This window comes from Oryctolagus cuniculus, chromosome 15, assembly GCF_051225735.1.
Source record: "Oryctolagus cuniculus isolate XC-2025 breed Fujian yellow rabbit chromosome 15, ASM5122573v1, whole genome shotgun sequence".
Lineage (NCBI taxonomy): Eukaryota > Metazoa > Chordata > Mammalia > Lagomorpha > Leporidae > Oryctolagus > Oryctolagus cuniculus.
The window spans coordinates 20,978,001-21,003,133 of record NC_142881.1 but is presented as its reverse complement, the minus strand read 5'-3'; the positions used below and the strand labels follow the sequence as shown (position 1 = coordinate 21,003,133).

The 25,133-nt window shown below is 40.8% G+C and overlaps 1 long non-coding RNA gene across 1 annotated transcript in view; it reads right to left on the bottom strand.

The window, feature by feature from the left end:
* Positions 1-20,249: 20,249 nt before the first annotated feature.
* Positions 20,250-25,133, bottom strand: part of LOC149121928 (uncharacterized) — a 352,265-nt gene continuing 347,381 nt past the window's right edge. The window contains exon 8 of the long non-coding RNA XR_016221589.1: positions 20,250-20,540. This is a non-coding gene — a long non-coding RNA (uncharacterized LOC149121928). The remainder of the gene's footprint in view (positions 20,541-25,133) is intronic.

Genomic DNA, 25,133 nt, shown 5'->3' with positions numbered 1-25,133 from the left:
ACCTCGAACTTCCTAAAAATGTGGGTGCTTGTGTCTAGTCCCCACAAAAGCAAGTTGTCACTTGCTTTTTACAAGCGTTTGATGTAATCTGCATTGGGTAAATAATGGTTTTGGATGATGGTGTACTGTACGTCGGTTTTAATTATCTCATTATACACTTTGCAGACAGGCTTCTGTAAGCCTGGAAACAGACTGTTAATTCCAGAAAGCAGGACTACATGTTCGATGTATAGTGCTTTAGGTTGCCATAAAAAGTGATTTTGCTTATTTCTCAATAATTTTTACAATTTTTACAATTGGGAATTGATATAAGACCAGTATAAAAATTTAACTTTAGTGCTGGTGCTGTGATGTAGTGAGTAAGGCTACGTCTATAGTGCCAGCATCCCCTATGGGCGCCAGTTCAAGTCCTGGCTGTTCCACTTCTGATTAAAATATTACAATACACCTAAGAACTATATATAATTTTTAATAAAATTTTAAATGTTTTAAGATAGAAGAAACTATTGTTAATAACCCATCACAATAACACTGTCTCTCCTTTCTGTGGGCATCTCTTCCTCTATCCCTACTTCTTAGCAGTACTTGTTTGAATGAAACATTCTCCCCTTTCCTGTTTATGGTGAAGGTGCGTATATCAGTGTGAATAGGAGAATTTATTGTTAGCAGAGTTAGCCATCATGGCCCTAGTGACATAAAATATTTGTTATTCTAATAATAAACATAACTCTAAAATGAATTGTAAATAGAGTACATGATTTGCATATTTCTCTAACCAATATTTCATCCATAACCAAAGGAAATTATCATTGTGTTTTGTATTTTTCACTTTCTATTTTCCACAGTACCCATGTCTAAAAGCAGTCACCATAATTTAACCTAATTTCTTATGACAAAACTGCAAATAGAAATGGATTAGTCCTATAATAAATTTTTCATCTAACACATGTTGTGCTTTCCAGTCCAGTCATACATAATGAGAATGATCAATTCTCTCCTTATTAATAATTTTCACTTTATCCTGCCATAATAGAGGTTTCTTTTTATTTGTATCTTACAGACAATGTAGGAAATACTATTTAATGGGCAGACCAATGATCTAATGTATTTTCCTAGTGACAATTTCCAAGGAGAGGATGAAAAACTACTGTCATAAGTAACATAACAATAAATCTCCTTGATAACATTATTCAAAATCGAAGGTAGAATTACTTCCATCCCTGACGGACACACTAATACTGAACTACCCTTACTTAAACAAACAACTAGACAACCAGACAAAACATGCAGCAACTACTCTTAACCCTGCACTGTAGGCAGGAGACTGCCCTCTGTGACAGAGGGGCGCTCCCCAGGGTGAGCCCTACAACCCTCAAGTTTTGTCCCGAGGGACTTCTCAGATGTGGTATGAACAAGAGAGCTAACTTTCAGGCAGAATGCAGCACTCTGCTGAGGTGAGGAGACAGAAATTTGAAACCATGCTATTGGGGTGACTGGATTTGTGGTACATAGCCCTAAAGAGAGGAAAAGTGTATCTGACAAAAAAGGGAGCCCCAGAAATTCAGAAATGCTCCATTAGGTCACTGACAACTGAGTAAGCTGTGCATTTAGAGGTCAAGGCGCTGAGGGTCAGTAGAGAACACCTGCCAGGGAGCTGAAAGAGATTGAGGGGATGCAGAACAGTAGAGAACATACAACGCTGACTGTCCAGCGTGGGAAGACCTGGTGAACTCCTTGGCCATTTAGCTGAATACATAAGAAAAGTAATACTCTAGGTGTTCAGCACTTTTTAGAATAGGGGATTTTGTCATCTTACCCTCCACCCAATGCTTAACACTAAACCATACGAGGATCAGCATATCCATGAGTGTTTATTATAGGGGTTATCGTAAACATTCAAATCCATCACCCACTTTTCAGAGTTCTAAGAATGTCCTAAAACTTATTGTGTTGATAGTTGGCCATACCTGTGACTATACTAAGAGTCTTTGAATTATATAGTAGAATGAGTAAATTATAAAGTTTATGAACGATATCACAATAAAGCTGTGAAAATTTTAAACACATACATGATATACATTTGATTATAGTGTTCACAGATATGTTTTATACTTCTCAGTGTATTCAAATGAAATACATTATGTCTATATAAATGCATAAGCAAATATGTATCTACCCACACATGGACATAAATACATACAGGATTATATAGATCTGACAGGTTTTAGAACTAGGAACTCTGATTTCTTTGTGTATAAGTATCACTTTTATAGTTTTTTCAAATAAAGTGCCTTAAACCTGGCAGTTACTCAGTCATCAGACTTCAGTCTTACACATTTTGTAAAATTCCAACCTTTGTGCTTCAATCATTTCTTTTTTTTTAACTTTTATTTAATGAATATAAATTTCCAAAGTACGACTTATGGATTACAATGGCTTCCCTCCCATACCGTCCCTCCCACCCACAACCCTCCCCCCTCCCACTCCCTCTCCCCTTCCATTCACATCAAGATTCATTTTCGATTATCTTAATATACAAAGATCAGCTTAGTATACATTAAGTAAGGATTTCAACAGTTTGCTCCCACACAGAAACATAAAGTGAAAAATAATAGATGATTTTTTTAAATGATGATGAAGTCAGATCAGACCTATTGTCATGTTTAATCCCAGTGAGAGTCTAGTTGGGAATTGATAATTTCTTTTTTTTTTTTTTTTACAGAAGATCAGTTTAGTATGCATTAAGTCAAGATTTCAACAGTTTGCACCCCCATAGAAACACAAAGTGAAATATATTGTTTGAGTACTCGTGATAGCATTAAATCTCAATGTACAGCACATTAAGGACAGAGATCCTACATGAGGAGTAAGTGCACAGTGACTCCTGTTGTTGACTTTACCAATTGACACTCCTGTTTATGGCATCAGTAATCTCCCTATGCACCAGTTATGAGTTTCCAAGGCTATGGAAGCCCTCTGAGTTCTCCAACTCTTATCTTATTTAGACAAGGTCATAGTCAAAGTGGAGGTTCTCTCCTCCCTTCAGAGAAAGGTACCTTCTTCTTTGAAGACCTGTTCTTTCCACTGGGATCTCACTCACAGAGATCTTTTTGCCAGAGTGTCTTGGCTTTCCATGCCTGAAATACTCTCATGGGCTTTTCAGCCAGATCCGAATGCCTTTAGGGCTGATTCTGAGTCCAGAGTGCTATTTAGGACATCTGCCATTCTATGAGTCTGCTGAGTATCTCACTTCCCATGTTGGATCACTCTCCCCTTTATTCTATCAGTTAGTAGTAGCAGGTACTAGATTTGTTTATGTGCTTCCTTTCAATCATTTCTGATCTCCTCCAACATTCCCATCAGGACAAAAATGTCCTGTCTCACTAACTTTCCCTTTTTTATGCCCCCGTGGAGCTACACACATCTCTTTCTCTGTCTCATCTTGTTATTTTTAGATGAAATGCTCTTTATTGTCTACCCTCAAATATTCAGGATACAAGAATTTTCCCATCTGTCTTAAAGGAGCTCCTTTTTTTGCAGTTTTACTCACTGATGAAACCAGACACAATGTGACTCCTCAGTCTTAGCTCTGCACCACAAAGAGCTGGGGACTCTAATCCTGGAATGTGTGTGTGGAAATTTGGCAACACACACATGATTTTATGTAGTCATTGCTCATTCTAGTTCAAAGGGAAACTCAAACCATAAACCCCACTCATCTAGTACCAATCAGGTGCAGAGGTCAAGACTTGCAAGATTTGAGCCATTTCTCCATTTTCTGAGGGCAAAGTGTCCCAGTTGAACTAACAGGAATGCAGAAGTAGCTGTCACCTCTATCAGACATATTGTTTCCAATTCTACATTTTCAGCCCTAAGCTTTTCCTAAACATGTTCTCACTGCTTGCTTTTTTGCTCTGTATTTCCATCCAGGCATTTGTTGGCATCTGATGTTAATATTCTGTTAACACATTTCCCCGAGTACAGTTTGTTACAGTCAGCCTAGCCCTGTGCTCCTTCCTATGCTCAACACACATTCTCCTGTCCCTGCTCGTCCATTCATGGCATCATTCATACCTGGAACTTCCCATAGTGTGATTAAAATCCCAGACTCTGAGGCCAGCCTTCTTGCATTTACATCTCAGTTCTGCTGCTTACGGCTGTGTGCTCTTCCTGAAGCTGCTCAGTCTGTCTGTGCCTCCATTTGCTCACCTATTTTATTGACATAGTAACAGTGCTAATCCCAAGAAGTGACTATGACAATAAAAATAAATCAGTGCCAAGAATGGCATCTCATTGTTTAGTAAAGAATAAATGTTAGCAGTTCTATAAATCTAGCTGTTCTTCATAATGCAACCCATCCCTCTACCATAGGGATGCATCTTTTGAATCAACAACTGTAAATAAAGTCTCTCTTTACCTCATTTATCTCTTTGTATTTACTTGAAATCCTGTATTAAAAGTAAATGCAGGGCAGATGTTTGGTGTTAAGACACATGACATATTAGAACCCTTGGATGTAAGCCTCAGCTCTGCTCTGGATCCAGCTCCCTACTAATCCATGTCTGGATCCTTGCTACATATATGAGAAACCCAGACTAGCCCCAAGCTCGTGGATTCAGCCTAGCCCACCTCTGCTGTTGCAGGCATCTGGGAGGCGAAGCTGCAAATGAAAGATCCATCTACCTCTCCTCCTTTCTCTTTCTCTCGCTCTTGCTCTCTCCCTCTCACTTCTGCTCTCTCGCTCTCTCACTCTCACTTCTGCTCTTTCTCCCTCCCTGTTCCTCTCTCTTCCATCCCTCCTTTTCAAAAAAGTAAATAAAATGTTAAAAAAGTAATTTTTTTCATTCTCCAAATAGTAAGCTCTTTAAGAAAATAAACAAACCCCCTTCATTTTATCCACTCACTGCTTAGCACAGCACATATTCAATAAATATTTAACAAGTGTTTTAATTTCCCCTACAAATAAAAATTAAAGATATGGCAAATTTCATGCATGTCAGTTTATAAGATCTTAACCAGTTCAACTCACAAGAGCAATGGAAAATCCTTAATTTAGAGCTACATTTCCCCCACTAGAAATAAATCATGAATTAAAACAGTAGAACTTAAGTAACAGTCCAACGTCATTTGCTTTCCTCCATTACATATCAAGATTGATTCCACTGTGGAGATTCATTTGTACCATAGGAAAAATAACATTACAAGTAAGGAGAGCAGATCTGTTTTGTTTTGTACTGTTGTAGTCCATGGTAGACAATCTCCCTGCCAAAATATCACTTCCAATTACCACTCATGTGTATCAATCACATAAAAACTCTAAGGACCTCAAATACTCACAAAGAAGCAATTATTTCCTTCAAACTTATGTGTTTCTCCAGTCGTTCATCCACTTTCCAACTTAAGAGTCTGTTCAATTCACAGAAACAAGTGTCTACAAGCTAAGGTGGTGATTTGGAAAGCAGTTTCATAGATCTGCTTCTCCTGTGTAATGAAGAGATACTCACTTTTTAGTTACCTATATCATCAGCTCAAATCTCTAACTGCAAGTCACTGCCAATTTCTGACACCAGGCTTCACAGCATTTCAAAGAAAATCTAGGATAATGTTTCCACAAAAGAAAAAGAGTCAGAGCTCCACAGTTTAATTTTCCAGTTGAAATATAATTATTATGTTGGACACATGAGTGTCTATGGAAATTTGATTCTGAAAGTAGTGATAATGCGTCCCTTGAGTATGAGTCACCATATGGTGGAGTGAAGGGAGTCCATGAAGAGCACAGAGAATCTCTGTCACTCTAGAACAGTTAGGGAGTCAAGGTGAAAGCTCAAGCACACTTACGGGTATAACACCATCCACAATAGAAGTAGCCATGCCACTTGTACTTAAAGGAGGAAGAGAGATAATAAATACAGAAATGAGGTTCAGAGCAGTTATGTTTCTTCCCTAAACCACCAAATTAGCAATTTTCAAAGCCAGGTCTAGAACATTGCTGTATTTTTAACTTTAGATACATCATCCCATACACTCATGCCTACTTCCTTCAGCTGTGAAAGTAGGTCAAAGCACAAAACACATGCACACACACACACACACACATGCACACAAAATCATTCCATTGATGTGTAGACAAAGATTTTTAATGCATGATCAATGTTTTATTTGTTCATATGTCTGCAGTTATTTAAAACTTTTAATGTGAAAATTAGTTGGGATAACCTCTTTTTCAAAAGAAAGAGAGAAACCAAGTTCTATCATCTAATTTTGGCATACTATGGGTTAGAAAAATGACTTAAATAAAAGTGCAGTCTGATGGATAGTTTGTCTTTTAAGGTTTTTTAACTTTTATTTTTATTTATTTGAAAAGCAGAGCAACAGAGATACATAAACTGAGAGAGATTTTTCCATCCACCTGTTCACTTATAATAGGTAGGGCAGGGCCAGGCTGAAGCCAGGAGTCAGTAACTCAATCCAGGCTTCCCACAGGAGTGATAGAGTCCCAGGCATGTGACCCATCATACTCTGCCTCCCATTGTATGCATTAGCAGGAAGTTGGATCAGAAACAGAAGTAAAACTCAAACCCAGGAACCCTGATATGCGATACAAGCACCCAAAGTGGCAGCCTAACATTCTACACCACAATGTCTGCCCCAAGATTGTGTTTTTGTTACACAAGAAGTTTTGTACACTTCACATGTTCCTAACAAAATCTGCAAAGCAGGCATCAGCATGCTTCAGTAAATGTAAACACACAAGCTGCATGGAAAAAGGACTCCAAAGGCTACCGCATTCCCATTCTGGCTCTCCTTTCCATGAAGCTTGGAGTTTTACATTTACGGAAACATTCTAATGGCTGCCTTGTTTACCTCATCTTCACTTACATGACTTGGAGAAAGTCTGCATTTTTGAAGCTTTCATATGTGAGCCTGCAAGGCGTGGAAACCATCCTCTAGCAAAGGAAAAACTGCTCCTGAAGAACAATGGAATAAGAAGTAATCAGGTCATTTCACATGGTCCACACTGGCCTTAGAGAATTAATCGAAAAATTACTTGTTATTGTTTATATAAGCTCCTATCACAGTTCCTTGGCTGTCAATGCACAGATGCTTTTTTTTTTGTATTTAAAAAGTACAAGTATACAATCATACTTTCAGTAAAGGCATGATTAATTTGACACCAACTGACTGGAACTCATAAGTGATAAATAATGATGTCAATGTATACCCATTCTCAACAAGTGACTGCCATGCATTTGTGTCACCACTCTTCCTGCTATTCATTCTATGGTAAAGAGAATAGGACAGAAAGATGTGGTCTTCAGACTTGGCCCTAGACTTTCCATGTAAGAAATATGGCCTGGATCTGAGGATCCCAAAGGAATTCCAAAGATCTATGCAAGTTCATAGCAACTTGCTAAATATTATTAACCATCTGAAATGTTTGTTAAGAAGCAAATTCAGCTTCCAGCTCCTTGCAAAGAGGACCATGTGAGCCCAGCTATGTAAGTACCATGGAAACATCTCCCAAGTGTACCACAAGGAGACAAATAACTGTGTCCATTTCAGAGACTGGGATCTAGGGACATGTGTGGCTAACTGCACTGCTTCAGAAAGTGTGAAACTAAGGGCAGAATCTCTCCTCTGGAAGTCTTAAGTTCTCTGTATCTTATAGGCAAGTCTCAGAATATGTAGGGCCATGACACACCACTGACAAAAAGTATGACAAAAACTATCCTATACAGCTGAGTTGTAGAAGAAGCAAAATGAAAGTTGAGTTCTGATGATACCAAACTATGTAGACAGGGATGTAGTCCTTCACTTGCCTGTAGAATTTGCACATGAACTTTTCATATTCATTTCCATATACTTAATTCATGTTTACAGTCTCTGCCTCCAAAGAGCATTCTACTAAATTTCCAGCTGGAAATATGCACCAATAGTGCTAAAAATAGGAGGTATGTTTGGGGCACATAGGTGGTACCTGTAAACTAATTTAGTGTGTCACATTCAGAGAAGCCTGTCTAGAAAATGTATCAGGAAAATGTCAAAGAAACAAGTACCTCTAAGCAATTAAAGCAGAAAAAAGTAGTAATAGGTAAGATTCTTTAATCTAGAGACATTCCCTATAGGTTCCTGCCTTCTCTGCCTTTGCTGTGGAGATGAGGTATAACTAATCTTCTGAAAGTAACTTCTTCCAGGAAGTAGCTGTTATTTTTAGACTGAACTGACCAGAGCAGGAAAATAAGTGTAAGAAAAAGATGACTCATTAGCTCTGGGTAAAGCCAAATATGTAAAATTACTTCCATAGCCTAATCATTATCTATTTACACGAGGCAATTAAGGTGTTAGTTCATCCTTGTCTATAAATTATGCTTTCTACTTTAACATCACTGAATAAATACAGATTTGTCCTTGACAAGTGTAAGAGCTGTAGAAATACAAAGTAGGTATGAAAGCAAGAGAGGGAACTGCAAAGATTTTGCTTAGCAAAATATAAAACCTCATTTTATCTAATCAAATACAAACATACAGACATATTTCTGAGAAGTACTCCAATGGACCAAAATGCTTTTCTATAAAAACTAACTGAAATAAATAAACAATACCTCCCTCCAAACTAAATGGACATGAAACACAGAAAAACAATTCATAAGAGGAAGTGTACTATGAAGGCAAGAATACAGAAAATATGCAACTTTCAAAATATTAAGGCCACGTGAGATACTACTTTTACTTATCATGGTGGTTAAGATTTTTTAATGGAGACAACCAGTAATTGGAAAATGTCAGTTGGCTCTTGTACATTCATGTTGAGAGTGTATGTCATGCTCACAGTGCCCATCATACGAATGCCATTAGAAAATATGTATCTAATATTCAAACACAGAGTTCAGAATGTTAATTACTAAAGTGTACCCTATGAAAATAATCCAAAGTGCAGGGTAAGATTTATGCACAAATATGTCCTTTACAGTCAAAATTTTAAATGAGGTATTTTCATTTTATTCATTAGCACATTATAATTTAATAATGTTAAAATAGAAAACCTAAGGAGAAATTAAAAAGTGACATACCAAGAATGTTGCCATACCACTGTACTCAATGAGTCTGCCATCTGATTGAAGAAGACAAAATACATATTGAAAAAATTGGAGGATAATACAAAAAACAAAACTTGGGTGCTACAGAAAGAGTAAAATAACAGAGCAATCCACAAATCTTTCTCTTTTGAAACCACTTTCAATTTTCTAATAAAAGTAATATAAATCCATAGCAGAAAATTTGTAAAATAAAAGAGAAAGTAAAATGAAGAATATGAAATTAATTCTATCCCCACAGATAATATTTCTTTAATTTATTCTTCTTTTCTCCTTTAGATATTCATGTATTCATGGAAAAACAATTAAAGAGTCTTTCTAATGTGCCTGAAGTTATATGACAATTTTTCAACACTAGACCAGTAATAGAGCCCTATATGGTATTTTTAATGAATAATTACAAAGAAAACTATGCATTCACAGGCAAAGTCTAATCATATTCTTTAAATTCACAAATTTAAATAACCAAGCGGGTTTTAGGTTAGATTAAGTTCCCAAACTGAAGTCCTGGTGACTCAAGCATAAGAGATCAGATTCTTGACTCCAAGATAAAGACGGAATTCAAGGTAAGGCCTGGAATCAGGCTACTTGGATTCAAATCCTAAGCTCTGTGATCTTAGGCACACAAGTTTTTATTAACCTCAGTGTGCTTGTAAGTAGTAATGCAAAGTGGAGATAATAATAGCAATTTCTTCAGAAGGTTATGACAATTAAACAATATAACTTGTAAAATTATTTAGCCAAATATTTATCTTTGTATAACATATATTAATGGTTATTAGTTATTATTTTTAGTTAATCAGGGTTTTTTCCTATATGTTTTATAGCATTTAAAACTAAGAATTTTTCTCTTGAAAAATAAATATCATCACTGTACCGTCGTTGTGGTACAGTGGGTTAAGCTGCTATGTAGGATGCCAGCATACCATATGAGTGCTGGTTTGAGTCTCAGCTTTTCCAATTCTTATCCAGCTTTCTGCTAATGCACCTGGGAAGGCAGCAGAAGATGAACCAAGTGGTTGGGTCCCTGCAAACCCTGTGGAAGATACAGATTGTGGGGAGCAACTCGGACTAGACTAAGTTACTGGAATTAAGACTTATTCTATGCATCTGCTCTCCCACAATATGGCGCTGAGAAGGGAGAAACAGCTTCTACACAGCTGCCTCCAGTTCAACCAATAAACTGTAGGACCTACTCCTGATTGGAGGAGAGCAGCGTACTCGGCGTGTGGGTAGCAGAGTTGGGATTGGTGGAAGAGGACTATAAAGGAGGAGAGAGAAAACATGCACGAGGAACATCTATCTGAAGGAACACCTGTGCAGCCCCCGAGAGAGCTGGCCGGCGGTGTGCCGCTCCCCTGCGGAAGTGGGGAAGGTGGCAGGGGGAACCGCCCTTCCATGGAGGTGGAAGGGTTGGTAGCCAACCCGGGAAGAACCAGCAGCAAACCCGGGGAGGGCCGAGCAGACAAAAGAACAACGCAGGGTCCTGTGTCGTTCCTCCATGAAGAGGGGGAGCGACATAATGGTGCCGTGACTCAGATAGGGAACCCAGGAGGGAAGAAACGGGAAGAAGTGGGAAAATACCGGAGAGAGAGACTAGCAAAGAGCCTAGGGAAAAGCCGGACAGAAAAGGTGCCGGAAGAAGCTATCAAAAGCCTAGGCATAGACTCAGATACGGACTACGGGGGGAAGCTGGGAGAAATCTCTAAGGTCGAAAGCGAAAGTGAAAGCTAGAACAAACAGACTCGGATACGGACTGTGGGGAGAAGCCAGGAGAAATGAGGGAGGAATATTGTTGGAAGAAAACTTAGGGAAACATACTGGGTAGAGAAAAATGTTAGGGAAATTGAAGCTGCGGGGGCAGGCCGAGGCGGAAACGTAAGCCAGGTTGGAATTCTTTAAGTCAGCCCGGGGAGCAAAAGGCGAAAAGTTAAACCAGAGGCGGAAATGTGGGCCAGGTTGGAATCCGTCAGATTAGCCCGGGGAGCAAAAGACGGGAAGCCAAACCGTAAGGCGGAAACGTAAGCTATAGGTTGAATTCGCCAGGTTAGCCTGGGGAACTTAGACTGAATACCAGTGGCGGAAACGTGAGCTACGCTGTGTGACTCGTGGAAGCCGCCGTGTGCAGAGAGAGCACGGGGCATGAATAGATAGGGAACGTGGGGCTAGTGCGAGGCCATGGTGCGGGCGCGAAGGGGCGCGGAGACCGCGGAGTGCGCGCGCGACGCCGGGAAGCCGCGCAGATGAGAGAAGCGCTGGCTGAAGTGGCTCAGAGCCGGGAAGCCGCCGAGAAGCAGCCTCAGGGCGGGCGCCGGGAAGCCACAGGGATAAGAGAAACAGAAGTTTAGAAGTAAAATGAGAGAAATAGGAATGCTGGTAGATAGAAGTAAAATAGGAGAGATAGGAATGCCTGGAGATAGAGAAATAGAGAAAAATAAGGCCTCCCCACACCACGGCAATGAGAGAGCTTGGATTCGGTCTGCCTGATTAGGGAGGTGGTGAGCACCTGCGGGCGGCTAGCAGCTTATGCGCCGCAGGTCACTGAAGACAGGCACGAATTAACATCAATAAGTCTCCCCACAATACCGCAATGAGAAGGCTTGGATTCAGTCTGCCTGATTAGTAAGGCGATAAGCACCAGCAGGCAGCTCGACCAGAGTATGAGCTGCAGGTCACCGAAGATAGGCACGAATCAACACCAATAAGTCTCCCCACGATACAGCAATGAGAAGGCTTGGATTCGGTTTGCCTGATTGCTAGGGCTTGTAAGCACCTGCAGGCAGTTCTAGCAGAGCAGAGCATGCGCTGCAGGGCACCGAACACAGGCACGCATCAGCGCCTAAAAACCTCCTCACAACATGGCGAAGAGAGGACCCGGATTCGGTTTGCCTGATTGGTAGGGCTTGTAAGCACCTGTGGGCAACTCTAGCAAGCAGAGCAGAGTGTGTGCCGCGGGGCACCGAAGACAGGAGTGTATCAACGCCAAAAATAAAAAGAAAGGGGGATCTGTGGGGAGCAACTCGGACTAGACTAAGTTACTGGAATTAAGACTTATTCTATGCATCTGCTCTCCCACAATATGGCGCTGAGAAGGGAGAAACAGCTTCTACACAGCTGCCTCCAGTTCAACCAATAAACTGTAGGACCCGCTCCTGATTGGAGGAGAGCAGCGTACTCGGCGTGTGGGTAGCAGAGTTGGGATTGGCGGAGGAGGACTATAAAGGAGGAGAGAGAAAACATGCACCAGGGGAACATCTATCTGAAGGAACACCTGTGCAGCCCCCGAGAGAGCCGGCCGGCGGTGTGCCGCTCCCCTGCGGAAGTGGGGAAAGTGGCCAGGGGGAACCGCCCTTCCACGGAGGTGGAAGGGTTGGTAGCCAACCCGGGAAGAACCAGCAGCAAACCCGGGGAGGGCCGAGCAGACAAAAGAACAATGCAGGGTCCTGTGTCGTTCCTCCACGAAGACGGGGAGCGACAACAGATGGACTTCCAAGCTCCTGGTTTCTGCCTGGCTCAGCCCCAGCCATGTGGCCATTTGGGGATGAATGGGAAGACAGATTGATCTCTCTCCCCCTTTAACTTTGCCTTTCAAATAAATAAATCTTTCAAATGAAAAAATAAATATTATTCTACCACGATATCGTCTTTGCTAGACACCGTGAAGGCCTTATGGGTTTGGTCAAGGCGTGGCTGGGGAAGCTGGAGGAAGATGGCTCGAGTCAGAAGACTTTTTTCCAAGCCAATTCCTCCATTTATAAACTCTAGAACTAGGACAATCATGAACTCAATGTTCAGAAGCTTCTTCACAAGAGAATATTAAGACCTCCTTCCAAGGACTGCTGGGAGGACAAGGCATGCTAGGAGGAACAAATGCCTTGCTCACAGCCAAAAGCAGCAAATGCTACCAAAGCATTGGCCTGAATCAGAGGATGGAAGGAGTGCCCTCTAAGTCATCCCGCTAAGCTTTGTGACAACAGGAACACTCATCCGAACGTTCATCACTCTTACTCTGGGACGTAAAACACCATTTAAAGGATTTTGTGATTTATTAGCAGTGCGAGTGATGCTTAGCAATTGATTCACTCTCCCTTGTAATTAGTTGAGGTGATTAGAGACAGCTCTCCTATCACTGCAGTCTGATTTGTGACAACCCATTAAATCCAGAGGGAGGGAACTGAGAAGAAATCAGTCCCCTTCATTAGCAAAATCTCACCTTCTTGTTCAGGGTGCAGTGTATTTTCCGAGGAAAGTCTTTAGGTTTTAGGCATTATTGGCTGGTGACTCTTTGCCAGCAAGTTTTCAAGTTACAAATGAGAGGAACCTACACCAACATTTCCAAAGCATGTACTATTCATGGGGAGATTATTCACACTCCTACCCACGAAACACGTGATGGAAACGGGAACGGGTGGCACTTATGTTCAAACAACGCTGGAAGTGGTGTATGAATTCACTCCTCCTATAGGATCCATAATACACATCATGACCCTCTCTGTACCTCGGCTGTTTAAACTTTGAGAGAATTTGAGGATAGGCATTTGGCCGAGAATTAAGCCACCACTTGATGTGTCTGCATCTAACACTGACGAGACTAGGTTCACCCCAGAGATCTGCTTCCAATTCCAGTTTCTGCATATATGAACCCTAGAAAGCAGCAGGTGTTAGATCTAGTAGTTGGGTACCTACCACCCAATGGATTCAATCTGCAGCACCCTGCTTCATTCTGGCTCAGCCTAGGCCATGGCAGGCATTAAGGTAGTGAGCTAGTGAGCATAAGTGTTCTCTCACTCTGTTTCCCTGCCTCTCAAATCAAATAGATAAAAATTTAAATTTTGAGAGAATCTGGATAATGTCAATGACCTAGTGCTAGGAAATTTATTTTTTCTTTTAGTTAACATCACTTAATGTTCTAAAACACTAGTATACGGCAAAATATCTTGAGAATTTATACCTGTATTGAGGTGTGTATTAAAAATTTCAGAAAAACTGAATGTATCCGAACTCAGTTATCATAAATGATTTATGAAGTGTTTAATATTGGCACAGTCATACTTTAAGTAAATAGAGAAATTATTTTGCTCACTTAATCCACTTTCTGTCCTTTTAAAAAGAATTTATTAATATATTAGATTCTCAGGGTCACAGAAAATGTATAATAATGACTACAACATAATTCTCATCAAATTCTCAATGTGATATTAATACAAAGAGAACAAGCTCCATGTAGTTCATAGATTCAATTCTAAGAATATAATGATACTTCCCTTTCTCACTTTCTGCGCTTAACTGCCTTCCTCATCCTGCCTGCACCTAGAAAACTTGAACACTCTATCACCCATTAAACAGGTGCTGATGGACAGTCCAAAAATAATTATCATGTCTCTCTAAACCTGAATACTTAAAATATGAATTCCAATCCTAAAAGAATTTAAATCTTTTGCTGTCCATTCTGAAATATTCTGGTGGGAAAATGGGTGCTCTTAATTATCAGAGTGGTTGGGAATATCAGTTATAACTTGGTTTCAGTCATTATGTAGAAAAACAGATGTTACATTCCAAAATACAACTCTTCTTCTAAGAATCATTAAATAATTACATTAAATAATTACATTAAATAAATGATGTAGAGCTTTGCTTTTCCCCTTATTTAAATATAATTAGTATACATATAGATTAAATTGCTATGTCCTGAGATTAGTAATTTTACATTGTTGTTGATTTGGGATTAAGGTCCAGGTCACTTCTTTCTCTTTATTCTATTTATTTTTTAAGCTGCAATGTATTGTTTGAATTAAAACTGCTATTGGCTACCAATGGTCAGCTTGAACCAGGTGAGATACAATGGGCACAGACTATGACTCTGCAGAGCCCCGAAAATGAATCCTCCACACTGAGATCCAGCCACACACACTGAGCTTTGAGGATTTCCAGCCCAGTAATAATGGGGCGCTTGTTGTTTTTGTCTGTTGGGTCTCAGTAGTTTCCTTTGTCATCACTGAATGAGCTATGCCTAATAAATGCTTGTTCCTTGAAGAAAGAAATTATTGATCACTGTAGTTCTTATGGATAGGACTTTAAAATATCAAAATATTTTCATCCTTCTCTCCCTTAAATAAGAGAAACACCATTTGATCTTATGAGTGTAAACACCCTGACATTAAAAAGCCCATGAAGTCATTGCCTGCAGCTAATTTAATACTGAGACAAGGTGAGCTGGACACTGAAATCCTACATTATAAAAAAAAGTATAAGGGACGGCACTGTGGCTCAGGGTTAAGGCTGCCACCTGCAGTGCCGGCATCCCATATGTGCACTGGTTCAAATCCCAGCTGTTCCACTTCCAATCCAACTCTCTGCTATAGCCTGGAAAAGTAATGGTAGATGGCCCAAGTCCTTGGGCCCCTGCACCCACATGGGAGACCCGGAAGAAGCTCCAGGCTCTGGCTTCAGATCGGCGCAGCTCCTGCCATTGCAGACATTTGGGGAGTGAACCAGCAGATTGAAAGTCTCTCTCTCACTCTCTCTCTCTGCCTATCTGTAACTCTGCCTTTCAAATAAAAATAAATTTTTAAAACATATATATATATCTCTGTGTGTGTGTGTGTAAATATATAGACAAGGACTGTTTGATAGCAGTTATATCCTGTGTTGTAGCAGAAACCAAAGGAAGATTCAAACTGTTCTTCCCTGTAACAACTGCTGGATTGAGTGATCACAGGTTATGCCTTTTGCCAATGGTTCATAGAAGCCAGAGGACCACGTCCTTGCAAAATAAAACCAGCTTACGTCAAAGCCTTTGGCACTAAAGGGCACAATGAATTTTCATTTAAATTGAACAAATAATTATTGAGTTTCATGAATATTTCTATGTGTTGGGGAAACAGCAGCGAGCAACACAAGACTGATAACTTCAAAGCTGTCATTCGGAAGAAGAAACACACACACATCAGAGAATAAATTTAATGTGAAGAACTCAAATAAAATGAGTTGTAATGGAATCAAGCTACCTGTCTATCTTGTATCCACCTTCTAGGCAAAGGGGGCATTCCTCAGAAATCAATGGTTCAGACTTTCTTCTCCATACTCTGCTAGTTTTTCCTTTCCCATACCTCTTCTTTTTGTCTTTCATATCGTATGTATTTGGATTTTCATAAACAGCATAATTTCAATATATTAACAATAATCACAACAAAATAGCAATAATGTATGAAGTTCTCACAGGGTTTAAAATGTCTTGCCATGTTGAGTTGTTTTCACATTAGCTAATATTTACTTAGAGTTATGCGTCTGTTTGATGTATATTAACTCATTTAATAAGCAAACCAAACTTATAAATTAGATATTATCTTCATTACCACATTACATATACACAACTGATACTCGAAAAGGTTAGGCAAATTTTCAAATCTTACCCCATATGAGGGCCAGGCTACAGACCACAAGAGTCTGACAGTAGAGCAGGTCCTGATCACCTTGTATACGATGAGCCCCAATATTATCTGTGTGAATAAAATAACTTTCATTTTCCCTATCTTTTAATCTTTTTATTTTGCCTACAGACTAGTGAGACTTTTCAAATCCTCGTTGTGGCCCATCAAGCTGCATTAGAAAATTCCAGCTCCAAGTGTTACTGGCTTGAGGTTGTTTGGCTCACTTGCAAATAGAAATTGAAAACCCAGGGAAGGTTTGCTGCAGGCTTATGCTCAAGCACAAGAGAGCAGGGCAGGTAGAGATTCCACCCGACTGCTTCTCCAACAGGTACTGTCGCGGGGTTGGGGAGATGTGGCGGTTTCCACCTAGCAAACGGCACTTGATCTGCTCCTAGCCTCAGATTCTAGCTCACTGCCCTTGGCTCACTCAGGATCCTGCCCCAGTTCCATGTTCTGCGCACGCACTGCTGGGGTATCTGTTTGTTTTTCTTTTGGTACATGACACACTCGAAATGGCTGCATTGTTCGTACCACCACAGGAAGTTCACAGATCAGTCACTACAGGCTATTTTGGGTATTCATGCAGGAATGGGAAATCTTTTTTTTTTTTTTTTTTTTTTTTTTTGACAGAGTGGACAGTGAGAGAGAGAGACAGAGAGAAAGGTCTTCCTTTGCCGTTGGTTCACCCTCCAATGGGCGCTGCGGCCGGCGCGCTGCGACCGGCGCACCGCGCTGATCCGAAGGCAGGAGCCAGGTGCTTCTCCTGGTCTCCAATGGGGTGCAGGGCCCAAGCACTTGGGCCGTCCTCCACTGCACTCCTGGGCCACAGCAGAGAGCTGGCCTGGAAGAGGGGCAACCGGGACAGAATCCGGTGCCCCAATCTTTAACAGGGAAGTATAGAGTCTTTTGTTGCTAGGGTCTGGATGCTCCTTGTTCCTGATTGGTTTATAGCTGCAGATGGATACATGTCAGTTCAGGACTGGCTTATCTTAGTGAGTCCTATATCTTTTTTTTTTCTTTTTGATTGTTACATTTTTTTATTAATTAATATACAGAGAACAGATTTCATGAATTTCATACATATGAGTCCAAGAATACAATGATACTTTCCTTTCCTCCCTCCTGTAAGACCGCCACAAAACACACCAAACACCAGAGTAACGGAAACAGTTCATTGGGGGAAACCCAGCAGGCCGGAGGGAAGGGGTAAAGAAGGAAAAGAGGGAGAAAGAGAGAGACAGAGACAGAGATAGAGGTTAGGAGACGGAAAGGAAGAGCGAGAGAGAGGACAGGAGAGATCCAGAGAGGAGAGAAAGAGAGGGAGAGATGGGGGGTGGGGGGGGAGGGAGAGAGAGAGAGAGAGAGAAAGAGAGAAGAGCGAGCAAGGAGCAAGAGCCATGTGTTCAGGAGCAGGTCCTTTTAAACTTGGCAGGGGTGGGGGGAGCAAGAGCAGCAAATCCCATTAGGATGGGGGTGGAGCTTGACACCAGTGGTTGAGCTATGTGGCCACCCACCTTCCAGCAACAGCGGCAGGGGCTAGAGCCTAGGATGGTGTCAGGGTGTAGATCGCACCATAAATAAGACTGCGTCATTTTCTTAACATTCCCCCTTTTTGTTTTTTATAAAGCAGGAGTTATATGAGATTACATTAGCCCCCAAAGTCCAGGAGGGGTAGAGGGACGATGATCTGTCTTTAGAATTACTTTCTGCTGACATGGGGCAATGAGGTACTCTTCGCTGGCATGGGGCGATGTCTCAAGCCACTGTCTCCTGGGTGGGGAGCCGAGCATATCCCTGTAGCAGCATTTGGTTGGTGAGTCCTATATTTATCCTGTCCAACAAGATACCAGCCTCACAGAACTCTTCAAATTTTGCCTTAGTCTATTTGCCCTTCTAGAACAATATACTCTAAAATGAATAGCTGGTAAATACCAGATAGTTATTTCTAACAGTTCTAGAGGCTGGAAAATCCCAGATCAAGGTGCTGGCAGATTTTGTCTGGTTGGGGCCTGCATCCTATGTCCTCACATGGTGCAAGGAATCAACTCTGTTTCTCTTTAGAGTACCCTTAGTAGGCACTAATCCCAGTTCAGTTCTCCATCCTCGTCACCTAATCCCCTCCTGAATACCTCACTCCTAATATCATCACACTGGGGATTTGGTTTTAACAGGTGAGTTCTTAGCAGACACAAACATTCAGACAATGGCAATTCTCATCCTACGTTATGTCACAGATAATGTAAAACAAAACCAAAACTATGCTAACTGTTTTAAAAATCTGCTTCCAGTTCATTTGCCAATGGCTTTTAAAAACTATCCACCTGCACCACCTAACTATTAATACTGTCCCTGTCCCTGACTAGCCCTTTAATATACATATTTGTGGGTTTAGGACGCTACCAAACCTTGTTTTCAGGAGACTGGGAAATGACCCTCAGGGGATGAACCTTCTTTGTCACAGAGTCCACAGATCACCCTGAGGGGCCTGGGAATCGCATGAAGTCATCTGGGAAAACTATCAATGCAAATATACCTTCCGTGTACACATACACACATTTTGGGGAGGAGACTCACAGCTTCCTTGGAAAACCTGAAAATTTCCATAAGCCAAGAGAAAAAGCCACTGTCATCATCCCAACAACTAATTTACCATGTGATTTTATACATTATTTTCCCATACAGTACCTGTTTCCCCTCTTAAACAAATCAACATAGTGTATTTCTCTAACAAGCCATCAAAAGGGGAAGATTAAATGATGTAAAATGCTGCAAATGCACTATTAGTGTGCATTCGCCTTCTTTCTTTTCTGAGGGAGCTTGTGAAATTTAGTCACAAAGGTTTTCTTCATTAAGTTCCAAAATTTCACTTAAGCAATGCTTTTCATATTTTTTTTCTTTTTTGAGAACATTTTAATATTCTGTGCTCACTGGTTTCTGTACATTGTTGTTATAATTTGTCCTAAGAGCCAGAATATTCTTAAATTAAAGATAAATGAAAACAGTAAATAAGTGTGTTTCCCATCAATTTAGGGTTGGAAGCTGAAGTGAACAAATGAGCATCAAAATGACATACCATAATTCCAGTTGATTTTAAAACTCAGCATGGGGGCCAGCATTGCAGTTCTCAGTTAAACCATAGCTGGAGATGCACACATCCTATATCATAGTGCTCATGTCAGTCCTGAGTACTCTGCTTCCTAGACCGGCCCAGCCCCTACTGGTGAGGCCATCTAGAGACTGAACCAGCAGATGCAAGATCTCTCTCTGTCACTCTGCCTTTCAAATGAATAAACAATTTTTTTTATTTTTATTTTTTACAGGCAGAGTGGACAGTGAGAGAGAGACAGAGAGAAAGGTCTTCCTTTGCCGTTGGTTCAACCTCCAATGGCCGCCACGGCCGGTGCGCTGCGGCTGGCGTACCGCGCTGATCCGATGGCAGGAGCCAGGTACTTCTCCTGGTCTCCCATGGGGTGCAGGGCCCAAGGACTTGGGCCATCCTCCACTGCACTCCTGGGCCACAGCAGAGGGCTGGCCTGGAAGAGGGGCAACCGGGACAGAATCCGGCGCCCCGACTGGGACTAGAACCCGGGGTGCCGGCACCGCAACACGGAGGATTAGCCTAGTGAGCCGCGCTGCCGGCTATAAATATTTTAAAACCTCAGAAAATGTTGTGATTTTTTTTTGTTTCTAAGATTTATTTATTTTTGTGAAAGGTAGAGTTACAGAGAGGCAGAGGCAGAAAGAGTGAGGTCTTCCATCAGCTGGTTCACTCCTCAAGTGGCCAATTCAAAGCCAGGAGCCAGGAATTTCTTCAAGGTCTCCCACGCTGGTGCAGGGGTCCAAGGACGTGGGCCTTCTTCTACTGCTTTCCCAGGCCGTAGCAAAGAGCTGGATCAGAAGCGGAGCAGACAGGATTCTAACTGGTGCCTATATTCAATGCCAACACTGCAGGTGGTAGCTTTACAGGCTATGCCACAGTGCAGGCCCAGAAGATGGTGTTTTAAGAACAGCTTTTCTAAGGGAAAAAAAAAAAACTGTTCCATAATTATGCTGCGATAGTAGAATATTTTTAGTTAATATGATTTCTCCACCAAAACAAAGCTTTCAACAGATGCCAAAGACACTGTGCCATGATTGCTTCCATGGTTCTGCTGCTTTGTCTATGAGAATCAGTACATATGCATGCAAATACACACACACACACACATGAACACACACTTACATATGCACACACATTCATAGAAGCAACAGGTAGCCTTCAAATGGGTCCCAGGGAAAATATTTAAGGCAAGTTTGATAGTATAAGTTCTGGGCATTATGATCTGGCCTGGATACCCTAGAATTGGCCAACATTTATGAACAAAGTTTTGCTTTTATTTTCTGGGATTTTTTTTTTTTCTGTCGTGTTACACTCATGGGGGCAAGTGAGTACTTCTAACACTTCTTTGGGAAACACAAAGCTTCTAAAATCGCAGTAAGAGGAGAGCTATTGTAAAGTAACAATTTGAAAAAGGTAGTAAAGAGTCATTCAATTTCTTAAACACACAATAAAACCTTTGTCTGTATTGTCCCAGGAGAACTCTTGTTCCCTCTCTGCAAAGAAATTATAGTTTGTCTCTCATGAAATGCTTTAGAGTCACAGGAAGACGATTTCTCTAAGCATTTTGTGGAAGGACTGTTACAAATAGGTAAAATGCATACCTCAACTTAAAAGAAGTGAATGCTAGAGATGTTCCTTTCAGGGTTTCATACTACATGAACATTGTGTGTCATCTAATCGACCTCAATGCGATTCTCTAATCTCTGCTGCAATGTCCATGATGTGTAGTCACTTGGGCCAAGCTATAACACCTCTAATAACAGGAACCCTCTGCTTTAATATGAAAACTCTCACCACCATTCAGTTACACATTAACCCAAACATTTATTAAATTGCTGCTATTCAGAAGGCCAAGAAATAGACTGGCTGCTAAAACACTAAACTTATAATTCCTCTTTGGAAATCTAGAGTTTGGACACCTGAGTTTAGTTTACTGGATTCTTAATATGTCTTTAGACATTTGTTGGGTGTAGAGCAGGCCAAAGATATTTGATCACAACACAACCCCTTATTCACAGGAAAAGCTCTTGAGTTAAGTTTCTAAGGCTTAGTACAAAATATTCAAAAATATACAATACATTTTAATGCAGAATTTTCTTGAACTAATTATAAACATCTATCTCCATCTCACTGGCTATTTCTTAATTTTTTTTTTTTACTGATTCTTCCTCCTTTCTCTGAGCTACAACCTCTTGTTTCCCCTATCTACTCAATCTCCCAAAGTAATCTCATCTAATGTCATGATAATTATACATCCACCATCTAGACTTGTTTTAGTCTCCAAATTCACATATTTCCTTGGATATTTCTTAGGCAGCTCAAACTTAACATATGTGAAATAGAACTCTTGGTATCTCCCCCTAAATAAAGTCTCCTATGGCACCAACCACTTTCTCAGACCGTGCACATTCAAGTTATCCTATTCTCTAACACTCCCTCAGTACTAGCCCATACTTTCCTATCCCAAAGGGCTTGTGTCTTTTGAAGAATTAAAATTGTCACGGCTGTGGGCAATATATTCATAAATAATCCATCACTTTTTGGGGCAAATTGTATATTAGCAACTGTTGAGAAAAGATAGGAGTATCACTAACAGCAACCAGCCCTGTCCAGCGATGTATCTCGGCCACACGCCCCATGCTAGCGTTGTTTCTTTCCATATCCCCATATCTGCTCAGACCCCAAAAATTATAAAGAGAAAAAGATGCTTTTCAGAGGTGCTTGGTTTCACATGGCTGAGCCAGCATTCTGTTATGGAATTATAAATCTATTTTTAAAACTTTTTTTTTATTTAATTTATTTGACAGAAGAAAATCTCTCCCATTTGCCATTTTACTGCCCTGAGATCCACAAGAGCTAGGGCTGTGTCAAGGCAAGCCAGGAGCTAAGAACTCAACTGGGATTTCCCACTTGCGTGGTAGAGACCCAACTACTTGAACCATTACTTGCTGCTGCCCAGAGTGTGAATTCAGGAATCTGGAGCAGAGTATGACCTCAAACTCAGGTGCTCCGACAATGAAAACAGGTATCCCAAGTGGTGTCTTAACCAGTAGGTCAAATGACCATCCTGGAAACATAATTTTGCTGTTGGGTCAGTAACTCATAAAGTGAGTCCAAAAAAACCCAAAACATAAAACACATAACAAAACTTGGACACAGAGCTACACATTCTGATTCTCTTCTCCCTTTATAAGAATAATTGTTTCTTTTAGTGTTTATCACACCACAGAGGATAAATAAAAACTGAAATTTTCCATAGAAAAAGGGCTTCAAGTTCCTGGGAGAAAGTTACTCTATAAAGAGCTGCATATAGACAGTAAAGCCAAAAAGACATTCATCAAATTAGTAAAATCCATTCAAAACAGAATAATTAAGCCATATTTTTTAAATTTCCAACATCACAAATATGTTATGAGACTAAATAAGTATCAAACACTGAATCATTCCTCAAGAAGATTTATGAACCAGCACACAGTTCCTGTATTCAATGAACTCCTGGTACTACATCAAGACTACAAATTGTCACAAACAAATAGGGCATAAAATTTAAAATAACAGTGCAGTGGGAAGAAAGTTGCACATCTGGAGGTAAAGTGAGAGTTAAGAAAGGAAGGCAGGGTGTCAGAAGAAACATTTTCTAGAACAGTGGTATTTAGGTGGTGTTTGTGTGGGGAATGGTGAACTAGGGGCCCCAAAGCAGAAAGGAGCCAAATGGTAGCGAGCATTGTCTAGCATGGTAAAATGATGAACTCCATCCTGAGATTCAAGCCACATGTGAAGCCACATGATCTCATTTGAGTGTTAGAAACAGTCATGCAGGAGGCAGTATGAAGGCTGAAGGAAGGACTGGAAGCAGGGGGACAAGCCAAAGTTCATCATGATAATCCCGGAAAGGAGCAACATATTGGCGGCTGGGAACAGGGACTCCCACAGTGAACAGATTGTTGGGAAAATGGAAGTGAATCAACACGAATTAGGACAATTAGACCAACCAGAGAAAAAGAGACTGCATGGGAAGCCCATATATCCCAGATGCCATTCATTATGTGAGGTAGGGGAGGGGGGGCCCAAGTGGAACTCAAGTGAAACAAAGTGAGTCAGACTAACCTGGGAGAACATCAGCCATAGGAATCAGAAATAACAAACAGAGCTCCTTGTTTGAAATGCTGTTTAAGCAAAAGAAGCAATATTTGAATTTGTATAATTCAAACAAGGAATAAGGAACAGAAAAATCCCCCTAAAGCAAGACGGAAAGTGGATTGCAGCAGGGTAAATTTGGAGACTAGTGAGGACACATTGTTAGGAGGGGTGGAAAGAAACACAAGCACATGAAAATATTAAACCTTCCAAGAATCTCTCCTGGAAGTATCAGATTATGAACGCCCTTCCAGGCAGTCCTTGGGTAAATTTCAGTTTAACAAATTAAGTCAAACCACAGCAATATGAAACTAAATGTTTTAGGATAGTTGCATGGGGCCAGTTAGGAATTAAAATATCAAAGCTGTTTACAACAACAAACTCCACAATAGAAACTCACCAAATACTGAGACAGGCACTCGATAACTACATGAGAAGAGCAGTTGAAGACCTACCTCTCTAGCACATGAGAGAGTGACCATCCTCAACAGCATCCTCACATGACAGACGATAATGATAAAGGCATGAAATATATGTACCAAATCCGGCAACCAATGATTACGTAAAGTCTAGAGCAGAAAAGAATAATGGTCAACACCATTATTCGCACTTTTACTGTTTGAGGTCAATCATCTATTATCAGTGGTATAGACTAGCCTTCCCCAAAGTCATTAGTGTCCATCAGCAAATTAAAATGTGTTTGTGTTTTGATACATCTTTTTTATTTCACATATTTTGCTCTATTTCACATCAGGAATTCACTTAAGTTACATGTCTATATATATATATATTTTTTTTTTTTGACAGGAAGAGTGGACAGTGAGAGAGAGACAGAGAGAAAGGTTTTCCTTTGCCGTTGGTTCACCCTCCAATGGCCACCGCAGCCGGCACGCTGCGGCCGGCGCACCGCGCTGCTCTGAAGCCAGGAGCCAGGTGCTTCTCCTGGTCTCCCATGGGGTGCAGGGCCCAGGCACTTGGGCCATCCTCCACTGCACTCCCGGGCCACAGCAGACCTGGAAGAGGGGCAACCGGGACAGAATCCGGTGCCCCAACCGGGACTAGAACCCGGTGTGCTGGCACCGCAGGAGGAGGATTAGCCTAGTGAGCCGTGGCGCTGGCCTACATGTCTGTATTTAACCTAAATCACAAAAACAATGGATTTTCTTTGGCTGCAGAATCTAAATAGATTCTCAGTTCATTACTTTGCAGACTATTCCTCTCTCTCTTAAATCATAAAATCACTGAATGTTCTTATCACATTTAAATTTTAACCACATCTTTATCAGTGAAGTTTTATGAGTTCCAGCTTAATAATGAATTTAATAATCTGTCCTTGAACCAGTTTTTTTTTTTTTTTCAAGGAATCAAATT